General features: G+C 37.0%; 1 long non-coding RNA gene across 1 annotated transcript in view; it reads left to right on the top strand.

Moving 5' to 3' along the window:
* Positions 1–231: 231 nt before the first annotated feature.
* The window catches only part of LOC113937103, a 68565-nt gene continuing 53669 nt past the window's right edge, over positions 232–15127 (top strand). The window contains exon 1 of the long non-coding RNA XR_003524500.1: positions 232–309. This is a non-coding gene — a long non-coding RNA (uncharacterized LOC113937103). The remainder of the gene's footprint in view (positions 310–15127) is intronic.

The following is a 15127-nucleotide window of genomic DNA, read 5'->3' as shown; positions in this document are numbered from 1 at the left end:
TCATTCCATCAACCACTGAACACACTACAGAGTGCTGAAGCCAGCATCAGCCAAGGTTTGTTCAAAGCTAACATCCTGGAACATGTTTGAGATCTGGCTCTTCTTAGATGGTATCAGGTGTTTGGAACCTAGGACAAAACTCAGAGAATGATTAACTTTTGTTTGCTTTTCCCTTGAAGTGGGAACATAGTTTATTTGTCCTATTCAGAGGCAAAATATAGAACATGAGTAAATGGCAGAAAACAGCAGAGATGGAGCCTTTCTAAAATGGAGTCCCTTCAGCTTTCCTACCTCACTTACATCAACAAGGTAATTAATATTTTCCAGTGATTTCTGTTTGAGAGAATACTGAGAGTCAGTCATGTATAACTGTACAACTCTAACATTAAAGGTTTTTTCAAGGGTGTAGGATGTGTAATCAGAGCTCTCTGTGGGGTTCTGTTGCATTGAGCCCAAGCCTACTGCCTATGCCCATCCCTGCCTGTGTTTCCTTGACTCCTGAACACAGCATCTTTCCCAAGTTTCCTAGGAGTGAGCTTCTCTTCACCTGCTCTTTCTAAGAGTATTCTGCTAGCATAGCTGTTGAATCCTAGTGACACAGTCCTTTCCTTTATGGCGAAGGGTTTTTCCCCCAGAGACCACATGCTGAGGGCAAGCTGAGTAGAGCCCAACCTCATAATGTCCTTGGAACTCTCCCTGCTCCCTCTGACCCACTAGGCCCTAATAATCTGTCTTGCCCACTCTACAACATTATCTTTCCTCCTTCACTTTAGTCCAAGAAACTCTTGGGTATTTTCTTTCAATCTAGTCTCTTTTGGGGTCCTTCAGCTCATTAAACTAGTCTGTGCATCTCTGAGAAACATTTATGGACCAGTCTCAAAATCTTTCCAACTGATCTCCTAGGACCCCAGACATGTGTTACAGTGTCCCTTACCATTTCATAATGCTAGGAAGTAACCTGGAGATTCTAGCAATTAGGGGGTTAGTCAACATAGAGGACACAGAATACTAAGTGCCTAACTCCACTTGTCTCGGATAGTCTAACCTTTGGCTCAACCCAAATATTTGGTACAAATGAAGTGTGTTCCCTGAGTTTTCATCAGTAGGTATAGCTGTATGTTTTATGTGTTATCCAAAATGACTGAAGAGGACTGACTGGGCCGGTGATCAGAAGGCCAAACACTCATAGTTGGATGTCTCCTGGTGTACACAGGCAGCCTAAAGAGAGATGTAAGGAAGCTGGTGGTGATGCACCCTCTGGTAGATAGCAAGAATGGAATATAGGTGACTATTGGAAAGGATGACACTGGGGAGGACTAATGAGGAAGAAATGGTAAATCTGTGAGAACAAGCAACTAACTACCAGGAGCTGTGGAGTATCTATTTATATCTCTTTCCATCAGTAGAGACACCTTTGTGCATGGTCATGTAACAGTAACATTAAACGCAAGATATATGCATATTTACAAGTTATAATCTGTATGTTCTCATATATAGTTCCCTGAAATTAATGTGTTTAAGTGAGTATATCATGTTAATTAAATTTTTTCATCTTTTCCCTCTCAAAAATAGAATTTACTCATTGCAGTGGCTGTACCAAATGATTAACCAGATATCCTAAAGGGAAACGCTAATTTATATCTGGTGAATCCCTGAGGAAATTCAAGATTTGTTTGTGCCGATGAAATTTATATAATAGCAATTTTAAAAATAATTAAAAATGCTGCCTTGTCACACTTTTAAAAAATGATGGTGATATTAATAATGATAATAACATCCTTTTTCTCTGCTTTTCTTAGGAATAGATAATAAACATTAGTTTATGAAAAGATAAGAATTGGATAATACTTTTAATAGATGTTATATTATTTTTTTCCTGGGCTTTTTATGAGCCTCTCACATTTATTTAATTCTAACATAAATAATACATTTGATAATTTAAGATTATCAATCATCCAGCTGACATCACAGAAACAAGTTAGAACCACAATAGATCTAGAGAGTATTTAGTCCAATTCCCCCACTTTCTAGATAAAAAAATAAACTGAGGGAGATTAAGAGACCTGATTAGGGTAATCCAGTGAGACTGTACATTGCTTTCAAAAAAGTAGTTCACTCCTTTGGAGTTAAGAAGAGAGCCTGAATGTTCTGACTCATGGTCATGTACTATATAAACTGATTTTTCTTTTTATCTTCATCACTTCCAGATTGTCCCATTTTAAAGATTAACATAGCTGAAGACTGCCTCTAGAAAGAAAATAATTCTCCCAAAAAATCAGGCCAGGAATAATTTCCACTTGATACCAACACCGGAGTAGTCCTGCTTTTTTGAGCTGTGCATCTAGGGAAATTAAATGTAATCAGTTTTTCCCTGATTATAGGGGTTTTTTTCTATGTAGTTGATTGCCAGTGATAATTAAATTACCACTTATCACAGGGGAGGTTGAGGGTTTGTTTTTCTGCTCCAGTTCTGCTTTTTCCCAATCTCACTATATATACATTTAGGGACTAATAGCTTGAGGGCCTTCAATTCTTCCTTCAGTTATTCTACTGAAATCTAACTTTAAAATGTTAAGGTTAGGGGCACCTGGGTGGCTCAGTCAGTTGGGCATCTGCCTTTGGCTCAGATCATGATCCCAGGGTCCTGGGATCAAGCCCCACATCAGGCTCCCTGCTCAGTGGAAAGCCTGTTTCTCTCTCGTGCTCTGCTGCTCCCCCGCCCGTGTGCACTCTCTCTCTGTGTGTGTGTCAAATAAATAAAATCTTTAAAAAAATAAAAATCAAATAAAATGTTAAGGGTATTGATTCAGGCAATCAAGATTTGTTTTATACCTATTAGGTACTAGTTTTAGAATCATCTTTGATATAATATCTCTTTCTGTTGCTTTTCATGTCCATAATCCAAATACCACTGAGGCTCCTTTTAAGAAACACTTTGATAAATTTTGATAGATTTCCTGTCCATTTCTATTATCCTTACACTAAACTGGTATTTTTTTAATCACAACTAATGATTTCCACACTTGTTTTCCTGATTCCCAGGTACTACACCAGACTTAGTAAATCTGAATATCCACAGGTTGAGCCTGGTCATCTCTTTCTCTGACATCTTTGTGCCATTTGACAGAGTGTATTTAAGTAAAAGCATGTAATTATTAAAGTGTTCTCCAAGTTGTCTTTTTCTTTTCCAAGATTTGCCCCAAATCAACTCATTCTTTACTTTCTATCAGAAATACTGGGAAAATCTCTGATGACCCTAAACTCTTACTCACCATGCTTTTTCATGTCCAGAAATTTTAGAATGGCTCCATAGTAGATGATCAGTTATGAATTCCATAGCTGAAGCTCTTTGTTCCTTAGTAATGTCAGATCTTTTTCATCCAGACTTTTGTCCCACTACTCTCCAGCATACACGTTTAATATACTCATACTTACCTCATGTATTTGCTCCGTATGTTGTCCCTATTGGTGTTCCTTACCACCTCTCACTTCTTCTCACTTCAGCTCTGTGTATATCTCCTTCTTCCAGCAAGACATGAATCATTTTTTATCCTTTGAAGATAGGAACCATGTTGTATACCTTTCTTTATCCCCACCATTCTGAGAACAGTGTTATGGTCCAGTAAATCCTTGTTAAATTCTCAGGTCAAAAGTGTGGACAGGTCAAAACATGTGGATTTGACTAATTAATTAATGTGTACTTTTACATTATTCTCAATTTCCCAAACACTGATTTAATTCTTCCTTTGTCTTGGTACTCATTAAATCTGTACCCGAGTACCCACCAAATTGTGGTTCATCAACAGACAATTGATGAAATCTGTGTTAATTATATAATGTGATATGCAATTTTCTGTAAGTATGAACAGTTGCTAAATGAAATCTAAAAAGATATGTTATCATTCTAACAAGAGTGAGGGTAAAAATCCTATGTTTACTGCTTACTTTTTTTATTTTTTAATGAGGCAGTACACCTAGGAAAACATTGATTAATCAGTAGTGGACAAAATAATAAAATGTTATTTTTAAAACTATGCCAAAAGGAATTAAGTCCTTCAATATGAGATGAACCCTTGGTAAAATAGCTCAACTATTTGATGAAATAAGCAAGTGAAAATAATTCTTCTATTACTCTTGTGTTCTGGGGATTGGGGCAGAGCCAAAGCCTGAGTGTTTGCTATGATGATCATAAAAGAGACCCTTTGGTATCAGGATTTTCTCTGATTAATAGTAACTTTCCTTCACCTAAAGACATAAGGAGAAACATATTAGTGAGGAATAAGGAAAATATCTAAAGAATGCAACTGAGTCAGAAACCAGATTGGCTTTAATCCAGTGTCAGTGCTACTAGGAAACAGGGAATAGGCACACTGTTTGGGTACATGGTGTCACAATGATGACTTTTATCTGTTCCCCTGCAGTGTCAGTACTCACTTCAGGGATTTGAAAGAGCACATATCCTCCGGCCCTTTTCACCTTAAAAGCACTCTCTTAAATTCTCTAACTTGGGTTTATTGGAGTTTCCTGGGAGCTATGCAGCTAGAAAAGGGCAAAGATGCTGAAATGTTGAACAGGTGTTTGCTACTTTGGAGTGCAAAGCCAAAAGCTAGATTTTAACCATGATATCTAATAAGTTGTTGGGGCTGGGTATTAGCACCAGTAATAGATGCTTTTTAAGGAATATCTCATATCAGTCCTTAGGGGAAGACAACTTTGAATTTCAGGATAAAAGTTGGTTTGTAGACACCAGTTGTAAGGAGCTGAAACTTCTGGTTACGGCAGAATAAGGAATTTGGAGAAATTATTCAAATTAGGACAAATTAAAACACCAGAGTCTTTCTTAAAAGCAAGGAATTGGGTGCGTGGGTGGCTCAGTCCATTACATGTCCAACTCTTGATTTCAGCTCAGGTCATGATCTCAGGGTCATGAGATAGAGCGCTGTGTCAGGTTTGGAGGGAGTCTGCTTGAGATTCCCTCCCTCTGCCCCTCCCTCTGCTTGTGTGTGTTTTCTCTCTCTCTCTCCCTCTCTCAAATAAATGAATAAATCTAAAAAAAAAAAAAAGCAAGGAATTAACAGGCTAAAATCCTGGAATAGATGAGAAACCAGAGAGCAAGGTCAAGTGACTTTTCCCCAAGGATATTTTTCCATTTAGGGGGAAAAAAAGGCTAAGAAGTTGAGCTTTTGTTTTGCTGGTGTAAAATCAGACTAAAAAGACATTAACTTGAAACACAGGGTCTTCTTAGGTGGAGAGTCTATCATGATATATTAAGCTTCTGAATGGCTATTAAGAAACTTAAACTGGAAATAAACTTATATAAACTTGAAGCCTACATGCTCACACTCTGGATGAACTAGGAAATGTCCATACATTGGTAAGGAGCCCCGGGCAGATAACAGAAGTAAACAACAATCTTCTCAGTAACAATGGAGCTTTATTATAAGCCTCAATGTATTCCTATGAATAATTTTTCAAATAAAAGGTTACTGAGCACCTGAGCAAATACAGAAACAAAAAGCAAGAAAAGCAGCAGAAAAAAGAGAAACAGGTTAGACAAACATTAAAAACAAATGATAATACTATCTTTAAAGAAATCAAAGACACACTTCAAAATATTTGCAAAAAGTTACAAAAATTAAAGTAGGTTTGAGAAATAATGAAATAGAAGTTCTGGAACTAAAAATCACAATAACCCAAATGAAGAACTTAATTGATGGATTTAGTTCCAAATTAAACGCTGCTGAAAAAAGAATTCGTGTTTAGAAATATAGGTCAGAAGACGTTACCTAGAACCTTGCTGCCCCAGGTATAGATTAGACGCATTATTTAAGGTGACTATGGCCGAAATTTTACAAAAGAAAGACACCATTCCAAGGCTTCAAGAAATCCAAAGAATCCTAATCAGGATAAGTAAACAAATTCATACCTAGGTATATCATAATACAGAACTGCAGAAAACCAAAGACAAAGAATAATATAATCTTAAGCCAGAAAATCAAAGATAACAGAAATAAAGGTAACAAGGAGTTGACTCAGGTATATAATTATCATTCCACCACACATGGTTTTGATTATTTATATGATTTGTTTTAAAGACAACACATGGCCTCTGAAAAGTTGGCATATTAACACAAGAACTGGAGTCAGAGTGCCCAAGTTCAAAGCCTTGTTTGCAACAAAAGAACTGCATAACCTTGAGTCATTTACTTAGGCTTTACTAACAGTACTTTCCTCAGAGGCTTATGTAGTCATTTAGAGGTGGCAATGCAAATAGAACACTTACCACAATGTCTGGCATACAGAGACTATTCAATAAATGTTAAGTATTACCATGAGTATTATTTTGTAATGTATTTTAAACAGTATTCATTTGCATTTTATAGTGCATAGATTTTTATAGGTGGTTCTTTAAAAAGGGTGAGACATCTAAGTTACTTCCATTGGTACATTAATGAAATATTTTATTTATAAGGAATATGAACATGTTAAATATATCCCTGGTGGACATGTGAAAAGTGCTCTGAAAACCAAATCACCATGAAAATCCTAGTTGTAGGGCGCCTGGGTGGCTCAGTTGGTTAAGCGACTGCCTTCGGCTCAGGTCATGATCCTGGAGTCCCGGGATCGAGTCCCACATCGGGCTCCCCGCTCAGCGGGAAGTCTGCTTCTCCCTCTGACCCTTTCCCCTCTCATGCTCTCTCTCTATCTCATTCTCTCTCTCAAATAAATAAATAAAATCTTTAAAAAAAAAAAAAAAAGAAAAAAAAAGAAAATCCTAGTTGTAATTTAATTTATGCTACATAAAAATTGTGTGTGTGGTAAGAATTAATATGATCATTACACAGATAATCATAACAAATGCTTACAATATGCTCACCATGTGCCAAGTTCTGTTTTAAGTACTATAAGTGTATTATTTCACAACAAACTTATGATGTAGGTACAGTTATCATCTCCATCTTACAGAGCATGAAACTGAAGCACAGAAAGGAGTCCATCCACATTAGCACTGGGAGTTAATCCTTGACTGCCTGGCTCGAAAGGTTTTGCACCTTACCTTGAAGGAATAAACTAAGCTCTGGAAAGTCTTCCTAGGATGTAGCAAATTAGGATTTGATTTCCATGCTTTCAATATTCCAGGAGTAATCCATTACATTGTTCAGCTAAGGGTTTATAAGGAGTCACAGTGAGCCTATTTGGTTTACGCAAAAAAATTACATAAAATAATACTAAATTAGCCATTCAAAACACTTAAGTTGTTTTATACCTACTTCTTCCACTTTTTTGTCTCCCAAATTATGTTTTAGTTCAGAATTTGAACAGGCCCTGGTAAAATGTGTCTGCAAATAGTTATGAGATAGGGTAGTATTTCACAGTGATATCTGAATATTGGAACAATATTTTTTTTTAAGTTTGATGGAATTTCTGTGTAAAACAGTCTTAAAATACTACTTTCAAAGTCATTTTAGATCATTGGATACAAAAACTTAAGGCAGCTCAAAATGTTCCTTAGTCCCTTGTTTAGAACACTACTATGCATATGTATGTAATTATGAATTATATGGATTGGGGAAGTTGAAGTTAAAAGAATTAGAATGAGTGAGAACATGATGGACGTGGTCAAAAGAAGAAACTTAATGAAATAAGAGGCATCAGGAAGGAGTCCCAGAAAAATAGCAATATAACAAAAGGACAAAAAAAAATCAGATTAGATGTATTTTAATGGTGTGAAATGCTACCGAAGCACTTTTCTTGCTTATGATTGCTAGCTTTACTATTCATTAAGCAAGTTCTTATTTCTGACAGAGTATGATGATTCATTATCTTCAAGTGGCAGGGATGGCATCAAGCCTATCATGTCCTGGGCAATGAGAAAGCTGTCATTTCTAAAAAGCTAGTTAGTCCCTCCCAGGCAGTCACCAGGCCATTAGACAACAGCAAAAGCAATACTTTCTGCTCTACTTAGCATCTATTTTGCTTATTCTGAAAGGAAAAATGTTAGCTAAATTATAATCTGATTTGGTCTTTATTTAACATTGGGGGGTGACAATAGCTTCAGTGGTAAGCATAACTGATAGATCTGTTAACGTTTTTGCAGTTTTTTTTTTTCTAAGTCATTAGTGAGTGAGAACACTTAGAAGAAAACACTAGGCTATAAATTAAAATGGCAATGATTTGTAAAATTTCTTTCTCATAAAAAGGCCATGGTTTTGTGGAGCTCTCATTTTGCTTTCATTTATGATGAGTTAGCAAATTATTACTGAAACATTCTTTTGAAGGCAAAGACTCATAATATCAAAACCCTTAGTTGGCAAAAAGAGGAGAGTGACACCTTGTCCTTCTTGTCATGGGGTCTAAATTCTTAAGAAAGAAAGAGATGATTAACAGATACTCCAAAGATTCACTTATTCATCCAACTTCTTCAATTGTGTATATTTACCTCAGCATCTATTATATTCTATGTACTTTGTTATATACTGAGGTGACAATGACAAATGAGATATGTGACACCAAATAGAGAACTCACAGATGAATAGCGAAGCTGCTGTGTAAGCAAGCAGTTGGGATATAGCATGATCTAGTATGTGGTATGTGCAAAAGCAGTGATGGCCAAAGGAAGAAGTAATCTACTTTCCAAGGTATGAGGAATTGGGAGGGTAGGGATGACTTGATAGAGAAGGAGGTATCCTCTGCTGGTCCCTGAAAGATGATTTGGAAGGTGTTTCCCAGACAGACAAGGTGAAGTGGGGAAACATCTGAAGTACAAAGAAAAAGCTAGTCGAGACAAGAGAGAACATCTGGAGTTCAAGGCAGAATGAGCAGTGCAGTATGGCAGGAGCAGAGGAAGTCAGGGAAAATAGTAGACAGGCTGTTGGAGAAATCACAGAGGGTGACCTTAAAAACTTGTCTGGTTTTGAAAAATAGGTGGCAGACATGTGTTTATTTTTAAAAAGCGTATTCAATAGAAAACTTGAATCAAGGTAAATACAGGGTGTTTGAAAAAAGTTGAATTTTTCCTTTTAGAAAAGATTATTTTCGTACATTCTCTTGAACACTCTTCTGTCCTGATATTGCCCAATCGCAATCTACCTATTCTTAAGGACTCAGACTCCTAAGGTGTTCTAACTATCCCAGCCCACACTTTGCTCTCTTCTCTGAACCATTAATTGTCTGAGACAATCCTTTGATACATACTTCAGCATCCTGGTACTTTTTTTTTTTTAAAGATTTTATTTATTTATTTATTTATTTATTTATTTATTATTTGAGAGAGAGAAAGAGAGAGAGAGCATGAGAGGGGGGAGGGTCCGAGGGAGAAGCAGACTCCCCGCTGAGCAGGGAGCCCGATGCGGGACTCGATCCTGGGACTCCAAGATCATGACCTGAGCCGGAGGCAGTCGCTTAACCAACTGAGCCACCCAGGCGCCCAGCATCCTGGTACTTTTAAACAAGCTTCTAAATTTACAGATCAAGAAAATAAAGCCTAGAGAGATGAAATCACTTGCTGAGAGTTTTTGATATTCTGCTTTACATTTCAAGGTAACATTTTACGTGTGTAAATCTTGTCTCTCCAACCAAATTATAAACAATAAAGGGCTGACTTCCATTTTATTAATTTCTACAGTCCCTTCTACAATCCTGACTAATTACCCAGATGATAGGTTGTCAATATGAGTTTGAAGATTGATGGGCAGAGGCACTTGCTTTCTGGATACATTTCTCTTAAAAGTGAGGAAGGGGGGCTTTAGGCACTCAGAAAAAATAAACTAATACTTACTATTAAAAAAATGAAACTCAGGACACCTGGGTGGTTCAGTTGGTTAAGCATCGGCCTTCGGCTCAGGTCATGACCCCAGGGTCCTGGGATCGAGTCCCACATCGTGTTCCCTGCTCACTGGGGAGCCTGCTTCTCCCTCTACCTGCTGCTCTCCCTACTTGGCCTTTCCCTCTCTCTCTCTCTGACAAATAAATAAATAAAATCTTTAAAAAAAATTAAACTCACCAAACTTTAGTCCGCCTCTCTGCCTTTAGAACCTCCTTGTCTTTGTTCCTAAACTAAGCAGAAACCATTGTCTTTTGGAAGGAAAAGACAGGGGACTTATGCAAGAATCCATTCACCAGAAAACTATTGTTGCTTCTCCCCAACTTACTTCTGCCATGAGACATCAAGAACACAAACATGGTTTTAAGACTATTCATTATCCATTTGTAAGGTGTCAGGTTTGCGGTCTCTTACTTTCACACATATTGACTTTCATCTGATTATTTCTACACCTCACCATTTCTGAACTGCCCAGAGCATCTTCTGAGTTTCCCATATCACTCTTCTTGACTGAAAATCTCCGCTAAAAACTTTGACCGACCTTTATATCTATGTTCTTTTCAAAAGTATCTTTTACATAAAACTAGCTCCCCCAGTCTATATTTCATCAGAGATATTAAAGCATCTCTGCCTTACGAGTTTTGCATATGTAGTTGTCTTGTTCATTAGATTTTGAACCCCTTGGAACAAGAAATTATTAAGTCCACTAAAACTATTATATACTGGTATTCAGGGAATGATTTTCTTTGGGTTTTAACTTCAATCATTATGTTGTTTATTTCTAAGTCTATTTTCATAATTCAGCTTGCTACTGAAAGGTTAGTTAACACTTCTTCCATCCCTGCAGGTATAGACTTGGAATCCAAATCATTTTGTCTTGCTGGGCATGAACATTTCTTCTATTTCCTTGAACATGAATATATGATGCTTTCTTGATAATGAGCTTTTATTTTGAAGAGTTAATCCTCAAATATGGATGGATATTTAAAAAACAGAAATTTAATTAAAAGCTGTCTCTAGGAGGAACTAACTAGATGAAACTTCTGAAAAAGGTCTCCCTTTGATACAGTGACCCGACTCTGGATTTTAGATTGACAGACCTAGAGACCTGATAATGTCATTCACTAAGAGTACCTCATACGTCAGGGGCACACTTAAATTAAACAAGCTCACAGACCAATGCATAAAACCAGAATGACTATTTATTGATTTACAGTGAGAAAAATAGCTGTTACATGGACTAGAATACTAATGTCAACACTCTATTCCAGAAAACCATATAACAACAGCTCCTACTTGGGAAGCTAAATTATAACATGAAGATTGTGTGGTGAGTATGAGATCAGAACAGGGCAAGACTAAGACCTTTTGAGGCCATAAGCATTTTAGCATGTCTCCCCACTTGCCTTATGTTATTCAAAATATAAACAATACAAAACTACAAAAATGTGAAATCTCCAACAAAGTTTTCATTTATTCCATGATGAATACTTTCATACTCTCATTGAAACACCAAATATATTTTATCAAAACTAATTTTTTTGTGATCTTGGTTTGTTGGTGTCCTCAAATACACAATTGGTCTGCTGGGCTCAAAACAAGGAGAGCTAATTCTAGTACTTGGGAGTTTTGATTGCAACAAGCCTGGATGCAACAGACTAAAACTCTCTGCTCTGGACACTGCTTGGGTAGATGCTGCTAATGTTTGCAAAGTGACTCTTCTCTATGCTTCCATAGCCTGATTCATCTTTTTCTGATTGACACATTCTTTCTTTAAGTATGTTAATATATTCAATCAATTTAGAGCCCAGGAAGGCTGATCTGAGAATATTCTGTCTAAGAAGAGTTTGCATATCTCTGATCTGCTCTATTGTGTGTGCATTTCATAATGTAGAGCTCATTCAAAGGGCAGTGAATTCCCCCTACTCCATAACAATCACTACTAAAAAGGGAGAAAATAAACTATATCCCCATAGCACAGCCAAGGCCAAAAGACCTGTTTAGGGTAACTATTCCTTTATACAGATATTATGCAGGGTAGGATCAAATTTATATTAGCCTATACAAGAACATAGTCACCATCACAAATGACCACCATCCTGAAGGCAGGATTTTATGAAGAGTGTCCTAAATAATTAAAAACACACTCATTGAAAGAAAAATAAATGAATGTTAAGAAAAAAAATTTTAAAGTCTTTGAATAATAAGAACAGTTAAATAACTAGCATTTTTTTACGCTTTGCACATTTAACAATTTAGATAAAATGTTAGATTTAAGAAAGCCTGAGGACCTGTCTCTATCTCCAAGATATTCATTACACAGGGAATAATCATAACTTTAGTGTGGGAAAATCTGGCAGACACCACTCTAACCAAGTAAAGTCACCTGTAAAGAGACACATTGGGGCACCTGGGTTGCTCAGCCCTTAAGCATCTCCCTTTCAGCTCAGGTCATGATCCCAGGGTCCTGGGATCGAGCCCTGCATCGGGCTCCCTGCTCCGCAGAAAGCCTGCTTCTCCATCTCCCACTCTCCCTGCTTATGTTCCCTCTCTCATTGTGTCTCTCTCTGTCAAATAAAATCTTAAAAAAGAGAAAGACATAGATATCATATTCCTCCCAATATGATACAATGGGAAGGACACAATATAACTTTTGTGGTACTCTTGCCAAAAATGCATAATCTTATTTTTAAAGATTTTATTTATTTATTTGAGAGAGAGAGAGACAAAAATAGAAAAAGCACAAGTGGGGAGGAGAGGGAGAAGCAGGCTCCCTGCTGGGCAGGGAGCCCAACTCGGGGCTTGATCCCAGGACCCTGGGATCATGACCTGAGCCAAAGGCAGCCAACTGAGCCACCCAAGTGTCCCCCAAAATGTATAATCTTAATCTAGTCATGAGAATACATGAGACACACCCAGTGTAAGAGACATTCTATAGAGTAGCTGGCTCTTCAAAAGCATCAAGTTCGTGAAATACAAAAGAAAACTGAGGAACTGACAGAAAATAAAACAAGAAAAGACCCAGGAGCCATGACAACTAAACGTAATATGGGAATCTGGATGAATCCTGAGCTAGAAAGAGAGGTACTAGTGGGAGACTTGGTGATAGTCAAAAAAGATTTGTAGATTAGATTTAGTGAATCAGTGTTAATGTCCTGGTTTTGATGATTGTACTATGGTTATATGATATATTAACATTTAGGGAAGCTGGGTGATATGTGGAAACTCAGTGTTAGTTCTGTAACTTTTCTGTAAATATAAAATTACTTTAAAATAATGAGTTAAAAGAGAATAAGACAAATTTCATAGATAAACAAGTTTATGTATTGTATACATGAAGTAAATGTATCTAAAAACTTCTTTTGGAAATAATATCTAGATGATATTTAAAATCTGTCATGAACTAATGACAAAGTTTATCTTCTACCTAACACAAGCACTAGCTTCTGAAAGCTTTCTCTATCTCCATTCTTTCAGATCTGTCATATATACTTTATTTTTTCAAAATATACTTTTCTAATTGTGATTAAAATGCGCATTATTAAATCAAACTACTAAGGGTTTTTTTGGAAATAGTATCTTTTTTTATTATTTCAAGTTTTTATTTAAATTCTAACTAGTCAACATGTAGTGTAATACTGGTTTCAGGAGTAGAACTTAGTGATTCATCACTTAGATATAACACCCAGTGCTCAACATAACAAGTGCCCTCCTTAATACCCATCATCCATCTAACCCATCCCCTGCACACCTCCCCTCTATCAAACTCTTATGGTTTGCCTCCCCCTCTTTTTTTCCCCCTTCCCCTATGTTCATCTGTTTTGTTTCTTAAATTCCACATATGAGTGAAATCATATGGTATTTGTCTTTCTCTGGCTGACCTGTTTCACTTAGCATAGTACACTCTAGCTCCATCCAAGTCATTGCAAATGGCAAGATTTGATTCTTTTTGATGGCTAATATTCCACTATATCCATATGGGTTGAGAAGACCCACTCATCAATTCATGGACATTTGGGCTCTTTCCATAATTTGGCTATTGTTGATAATGCTTCTGTAAACATCAGGGTGGGTGTATCCCTTCGAATCAGTATTTTTGTATCCTTTGGGTAAATACCTAGGAGTGCAATTGCTGGGCCACAGGTAGCTCTATTTTTAACTTTTTGAGGAAACTCCATACTATTTTCCAGAATGGCTACACCAGTTTGCATCCCCACCAATAGTGCAAGAGGGTTCCCCCTTCTCTGCATCCTCACCAATATGGATTGTTTCCTGCATTGTTAATTTTAGCCATTCTGACAGGTGTGGGATAGTATCTCATCACGGTTTTGATTTGTATTTCCCTGTTGATGAGTGATGTTGAGCATATTTTCATGTTTGTAGGCCATCTGGATGTCTTCTTTGGAAAAATGTCTTTCCATGTCTTCTGCCCATTTCTTAACTGGATTATTTGCTTTTTGAGTGTTGAGTTTGAGAAGTCCTTTATAGATTTTGGGTACTAACCCTTTACCAGGTATCTCTTTTGCAAATATCTTCTCCCATTCCATAGGTTGCCTTTTAGTTGTGTTGATGGTTTCCTTCACTGTGCAGAAGCTTTTTATCTTGATAAAGTCCCAAAAGTTCATTTGTGCTTTTGTTTCCCTTGCCTTTGAAGATGGGTTTAGCAAGAAGTTGCTGCAGCTGTCAAAGAGGTTGCTGCCTGCATTCCCCTCTAGGATTTTGATGGTTTCCTGTCTCACATTTAGATCTTACATCCATTTGGAATTTATTTTTGTGTATGGTGTAAGAAAGTGTTCCAGTTTCATTCTTCTGCATGTGGCTGTCCAGTTTTCCCAACACCATTTGGTGAAGAGACTATTTTCCATTGGATATTCTTTTCTGCTTTGTTGAAGATTAGTTGGCCATGTAGTTGTGGGTCGTTTTCTGGGCTCTTGATTCTGTTCCATTGCTTTATGTGTCTGTTTTTGTGCCAGTACCATAATATCTTGATGACTACAGCTTTGTAATAAAGCTTGAAGTCCAGAATTGTGATGCCTCCAGCTTTGTTTTTCAAGATTGCTTTGGCTATTTGGGGTCTTCTGTGGTTCCATACAAATTTTAGGATTGTTTGTTCTAGCTCTCTGAAAAATGCTGATGGTATTTTGATAGGGATTGCTTTGAATGTGTAGACTGCTTTGGGTGGTATAGACATTTTAACATTTGTTCTTCCAATCCATGAGCATGGAATGTTTTTCCATTTCATTGGGTCCTCTTCAATTTATTTTATGATGTTGAGGTATGTTCCATCTATCCCTACTTCGTTGA

This window comes from Zalophus californianus, chromosome 8, assembly GCF_009762305.2.
Source record: "Zalophus californianus isolate mZalCal1 chromosome 8, mZalCal1.pri.v2, whole genome shotgun sequence".
NCBI classification, from domain to species: Eukaryota; Metazoa; Chordata; class Mammalia; order Carnivora; family Otariidae; genus Zalophus; species Zalophus californianus.
This window is presented reverse-complemented; position numbering and strand designations above follow the sequence as displayed.